Source organism: Mandrillus leucophaeus, unplaced genomic scaffold (genome assembly GCF_000951045.1).
Source record: "Mandrillus leucophaeus isolate KB7577 unplaced genomic scaffold, Mleu.le_1.0 Scaffold14, whole genome shotgun sequence".
NCBI classification, from domain to species: Eukaryota; Metazoa; Chordata; class Mammalia; order Primates; family Cercopithecidae; genus Mandrillus; species Mandrillus leucophaeus.
The window spans coordinates 9,142,225-9,148,535 of NW_012101365.1; the positions used below are offsets into that span (position 1 = coordinate 9,142,225).

Consider the following 6,311-nt stretch of genomic DNA (forward strand, 5'->3'; position numbering starts at 1 on the left):
TTGGATGCAGCCCGCTGGCTTGGGAAGGGAAGCAGTGCTTCACAATTCTTGTTTGTTTTTAAAGTTTCACTTGACTTTGATTTTATATCTTGGTGATCAGTCATGGCAGAGATCCTTTTGTCTTTTTTTCCATAGGGAAAAATAAAGTCCTGGATTCCTTCTTTCCCCTGTTCCTAGTTTAGTTCCTTAAATATTCATGAAGTGCTTGGTAATTTGCCGATGGACAATTCACCATTCTGTCCCTATTGATCAGTCTGTTTAAACTTTAATGAATTCTGGGCTGCTGTTAGTGGCCCTGGAGAAGAAGGCAGAGAGAGGAGGGAGTGGGTAGGCAGTACCAGAGCATTATACAGGAATGAAAGAGGGATGCATCTTCTCGTTTGCCCGTTTAATTTTCCTCTCCTCTCCCCTCCTTTCAGCCCCAATCTGGTAAGAATCTTCTACTCTTTGCACTTGGGTCTTCTTTTTTCTTTTAACATACAGCCTTGCTTGCCGTTAAGGAAATTATCAAGAAGAAAATATAATCCCCTGATGAAGAGCTACTTTTAAAAAGGTCTACTCTGAGTACAGCTTGGTTTAATGGTAGATTTTTAATCATCTCCCAGTAGTGGCCAACTTATCATCTGTTTGAGCCCTGTTAGCTGCATAAGTACTGTGGGCATTTGTCGTTAGCAATGCTGTTAACACTACAGCAAACCTGAATGAAGCTCTTGGGTCTTAGGCCTATTCCTCACATGGAGTATGGATTATGTGAGCATGTGCCAGAAGCCACGGGATAAGCATGTTGCATCTATGTGGAACATCATTGCTGCTGTCAGGCTTAAGGAAGGAAGCATTTTTATGTTAGAGAGGTAGTAACACCGTAGGAATGAGAGAGGTAGGCGACCTGTCATAGAGCACAGATTCTGCAGCCAGACTGTCTGGATGGACATCCCACTTACAATGTTTATTCGTCTGTGATCTTGGACAAGTTACCTAATGTTTCCTGCCTCAGTTTCCTTATCTGTAAAATGGGAATGATATTAGTACCTACTTCCATAGGATTGTTGTGAGGATTAAATGAATTAATGCACTTAGAATGTCACAACATTGCCTAGAAACGTGTATTGGTTGTTTCCTATGGTGGTGCTGATGGTGACAGAAATGAGCAGATTATAGAGGATAATGAATTTCTAAGATAAAATACTGAAAAGTCAAAGTCCATGATGGGAGGCACTTCTTGGGAATATTCACTCACTCTCCTGGTTAGGGTTCTTTCTATGTAAGACTTTGAGAAACACTGGTCTAGGGCAAAGGGTGGCATAAAACATGTCCTGGTCTGTCTTTTCTTCTTCATGGACCCCAGGAAGTTGAGAGCTCGAGAGCAGTTGTTCTACTTCCTTTTCCCTAAGTCATTCACATTGCCTGAGATGACTTTCCTCTTAGTTAAAGCAGCAGTAAGGATAATGTGGTATCAATGATGGTGACAAAGACAGCTAACAGTTCTTGGGCACAGTGGTCCAGGTACTATACTGAAGAGCTTTACCCATCACTTCGTTTTATCCTTACGACAACTGCTTTTTAAGGTAGTTTTGATTGCTCTGTTTTGAAGATGGAAAAAGAATGAGCCTTGAAGAGGTTCAGTAAGCAGCCTAAGGACTCCTGAATAAGAAGAAGAAAGGGACGCTGCCCCTGCCACTGCTGCCGCTCTTGTGCTCTGTTCCTTGTCTCTCTCCGGTCATATCTCCCTCCACATGACCCCACCTGGAACTGATAAGAAGCAGCCTGAAGTTTTTAGATTTTCTACACATGGGGCATCGTGAGGTTACCCAGGATTACGAGTGCCTTTACCTGGTTGCCTGCTCATCTGGGAAGTGTGTGCCCGCTAAGCAGGGGTTATGTCTAGTTTATCTGTATTTCTCTAGAATTCTTTGCTTGTAATGTGTTCAAGCAATGTTTGTTGAGTACATAAATGAATGATATATCTCTGTTGTTTACATTGTCTGGAATACTCTTCTCTTACCTTCCTCACCTGCCCAACTCCCACCTTATAAAGTAAACTTAAACATTCCTGTCTCCTGAGTGTCTTCTTTGGTGACTTCTGACAGTCTATGCCCTTTTTTACCAACCTCAGAGGAAAGAGATGGTGAGAAGCCCTTCTCTACTGTCCAGTGCCCACCATCTTCACCCAGATCATTATCTACTCCTTATCTTTGCATTTTACTTGTTGACTTGTTTAGCCCCTTTTAAACTATAAGCTGAGCTCTTAGAGAGATTCATCTTTGTGTCTCCAGTATCTAACACATTGCCTGGCACAAATTAGGTGCTCAATTAATGGCTGTTGAATGCATGTTACTTAGAGCTAAAAACAAAGAGACAAAATCCAATCTAGCTTTCCTTATCTTGTTTCAGTGTCACTGTGGGACAGGAAGGACAACTATTCTTCTTATTTGAAATATGAGGAAATTGAGGCTCTGGAACTAACAAGTATTAGAGACAAGACCAGAACCCTGGTGAGATGGGTCCAAACCTTCCTCTCTGTCTTCCTCCCCACATCCCCTGAATTTGGCAGGTTTTTTTGGGCTGGTACCCAGCACACCAAGGAAGTTTTATGGAAACTCACGAGTCATAGAGGTGATACACAGTCCATGATTTTAAAGATTCCTTTATGGAGCCACAAATCTTAATCATTCCAAAAAGGCGAGAACATTTCAAATTAGTGCATGATTCATATTAAACTTCTATTAGGAAGAAAGAAAAGGTAAACTGGAGAAATCATTTAGCCAACAGGTGTTTGTTGAGTATCATTCTTTCATTTAGTCTGCAAACATTTATTGAGCACCTACTATGTGTTATGCTCTTTGCTAAACATTGGAGCATCTAGAGGAGAGGTATACAAGAAGTCTGCTGCTTTTAAAGATGAAACAGCTTAGTTGTATGAGAAAAATAAACAACATATATGAAGCCAGTAAAGTAGCATTTTATTCTATCTTGGTACTGTCTATATGAGTAATGGTTGTGGGGAGGGGGACAGAAGAAAGAGTAGCCACATGTGGGGTTGAGCAGTAAGGTTAACCTTATATTCATAGAACCATTATGGTTTACAGTGCATCTTCATTTACATTTGATTGCCATTGCAGGGTGAAGTAGGGAAGGAGTTGTTATTCCTATTTACATTTGAAAATCTGAGAGCCAGAGAGTTAAGTGATTTCCCCAAGGTCACCTGGGTGGTATGTGATAAGGCAGAACTCAGGTGGGTCAAACCTATTCATTCTCTCTATCTCTAGCACCATATACCTTTATATTTTGCATGGAATATTATTCTAAGAACCTAACTGATGTCTTGATATTCATTTTTCTTTTCTCTATTCTTTCATTTGAAGTGGTATTTTTCCTCTAGTGCTAACTTGTTATGTTACTCTTTTGCTTACAACCCTTCGTCTACTATCACACTACTACAGGCATAAGTTCAGTTCCAGACCACCATAATGAGGCAAATATTGCAATAAAGTTCACATGAATTTTTGAGTTTCTTAGTGCATATAAAAGTTATGTTTACATTATATTGCAGTCTATTAAGTGTGCAATAGCATTAGTCTAAAAAAAGTATATAATTTAATTTTTAAAAATTGCCAAAAAATGTGTTAATCATCATTGAAGCCTTCAGTGAATTGTTATCTTTTTCCTGGTGGAGGGTTTTACTTTGATGTTGATGGCCGCTGACTAATTAGGGTGGTGTTTGCTGAAGGTTAAGTGGTTGTGGTAATTTTTAAAAATAAGGCAACATTAAGGTTTGCTGCACTGATTGACTCTTTCTTTCACAAAAGATTTCTCTATAGCATGCAGTGTTGTTTGATAGCATCTTATCCATGGCAGGACTTCTTTCAAAATTGGAGTCAGTTCTCTCAGACCTTAGCCTTATCAACTAAGTTTATGTACTATTCTAAATTGTTGTCATTTCAACATTGTTCATATCATCTTTATCAGAAGTAGATTCCATCTCAAGGAATCATTTCCTTTGTTCATCCATAAGAAGCAACCCCTCATTTGTTCATATTTTATCGTGAGATTACAGCAATTCAATTTCATCTTCAGGGTCCACTTATAATTCTAGTTCACTTGGTATTTCCACTACATCTGCAGTAATTTCCTCCACTTAAGTCTTGAGTCACTCAAAGTCATTCATGAGGATTGGAATTAACATCTTCCAAATTCCTGTTAATGTTGATATTTTGACCTCCCATGAATCATGAATGTTCTTAATGGCATCTAGAGTGTTAAATCCTTTCCAGAATGTTTTCAATTTACTTTGTCTAGATCCATTAGAGGAATCCCTATCTATGGCAGCTATAGCCTTACAAAATGTAATTCTTAAATAATAATACTTGAAAGCTGAAATTTCTCCTTGATCCATGGGCTGCAGAAAGGATGTTGTGTTAGCAGGTATGAGAACAACATTCATCTCCTTGTACATCTTCATCAAAGCTCTTTGTGACTAGGTGCATTGTCAATGAGCAATAACACTTTGAAAGGAATCTCTTTTCTTTGAGCAGTAAGTCTCAACAGCAGGCTTAAAATATTCAGTAAACCATGCTGTAAATAGATGTGCTGTCATCCAGGCATTATTGTTCCATTTCTAGAGCACAGGCAGAGTAGATTTTGCATAATTCTTAAGGGCCTTAGGATTTTTGGAATAGTAAATGAGCATTGGCTTCAACTTAAGTCTCCAGCTGCATTTGCCCTAATAGGAGAGTCAGCTTGTCCTTTGAAGCTTTGAAGCCAGGCATTGACTTTTTGTCTCTAGCTGTGAAAGTCCTAGATGGTATCTTCTTTCAATATAAGGCTGTTTTGCCTACTTTAAAAATGTGTTGTTTAGTGTAGACACCTTCGTTGATTGTCTTACCCAAATCATCTGTATAACTTGCTGGAGTTTCTACATCAGCACTTGCTGCTTCACCTTGTGCTTTTATGTTATGGAAATGGCTTTTTCCCTTAAACCTCGTGAACCAGCTTCTGCTAGCCCCAAACTTTTCCTTCTGTAGCTTCCTCACCTCTCTCAGCCTTTATAGAATTGAAGAGTTAGGACTGTGCTCTGGATTAGGCTTTGACTTAAAGAATGTTGTGGCTGGTTTGATCTTCTATCTCGACCAAATTTTCTCCATATCAGCAATAAGACTGTTTCACTTTCTTATTCAGGTGTTCACTGGAGTAGTGCTTTTAGTTTTCTTTACGACCTTTCTTTTGCATTCACAGCTTGACTATTTGGTGCAAGCAGCCTATCTTTTTGTCAGTCTTGACTTTCCCCATGTCTTCCTGACTAAGCTTAATCATTTCTAACTTTACATTTAAAGTGAGAGACTATGACTCTTTCTTTCACTTGAACATTTAGAGACCATTGTAGGGTTATTAATTGGCCTAATTTCAAAGTTGTGTCTCACGGAGTAGGGAGCCCTAAGGAGAGGGAGAGAGATGAGGAATAGCTAGTCTGTGGAGCAGTCAGAACACACACCACATTTATCTATTAAGTTTGCCCGTCTTATATGGGTGCAGTTTGTGGTGCCCCAAAACAATTGCAATAGTAACGTCAAAGATTACCATAGCAGATATAATATTAATGAAAGTTTGAAATGTTGTTAAGAATTACCAGAATGTGACACAGACACGAGATGCTATTGGAAAAATAACACTGATAGACTTGCTTCTTGCAGAGTTGCTACACACCTTCAATTTGTAAACAACGCAATCTGCAAACTGTGGTAAAGCAAAGCACAAGGATACTAAATATGCCTGAGGCATACCTCAAACTGCAGTTTTTAGTTCCACAAAGCAAATACCTCAATAAAGCAAGTCACATGAATTTTTTGGTTCCCTAGCATACATAAATGTTTTGTTTATGCTGTATTGTAGTCTATTAAGTGTGCAATAGCACTATATCTAAAAAAAAAAAACCTTAATTAGAAAATACTTTATTGCAAAAAATGCTAATGAAGTGAGTACATGCTGTTGGAAAAATGGCAGCAATAGACTTGCTCGCTGCAGGGTTGCCACAGACATTGAATTTGTAAAAAATGTAATATCTGCAAAGTGCAATAAAATGAAGCATGATAAAATGAGGTATGCCTGTATTTGGGTAGAACTCAGAATCCTTAACATGGCCTTCAGGGCCCTACATGGTCTGTCTCGACTTGCATTCCTGGCTCATCTCATGATGCTTCTCCTGGCTGTCTGCATTCCAGCCACACTTTCTTCTGTCATGTCCTCAAACATTCAATGCTCCCTCTAGCCTCAGATATGTTACCCAGATTGTTTCTTCTGGCTGCACGCCCTTCCTA

At 39.1% G+C, this 6,311-nt stretch overlaps 1 protein-coding gene across 2 annotated transcripts in view; it reads left to right on the forward strand.

Annotated features, from left to right (window-relative positions):
* FGGY (FGGY carbohydrate kinase domain containing) overlaps positions 1 to 6,311 on the forward strand; it is a 469,171-nt gene that overhangs the window by 26,582 nt on the left and 436,278 nt on the right. The gene's annotated exons all lie outside the window — the stretch shown is intronic.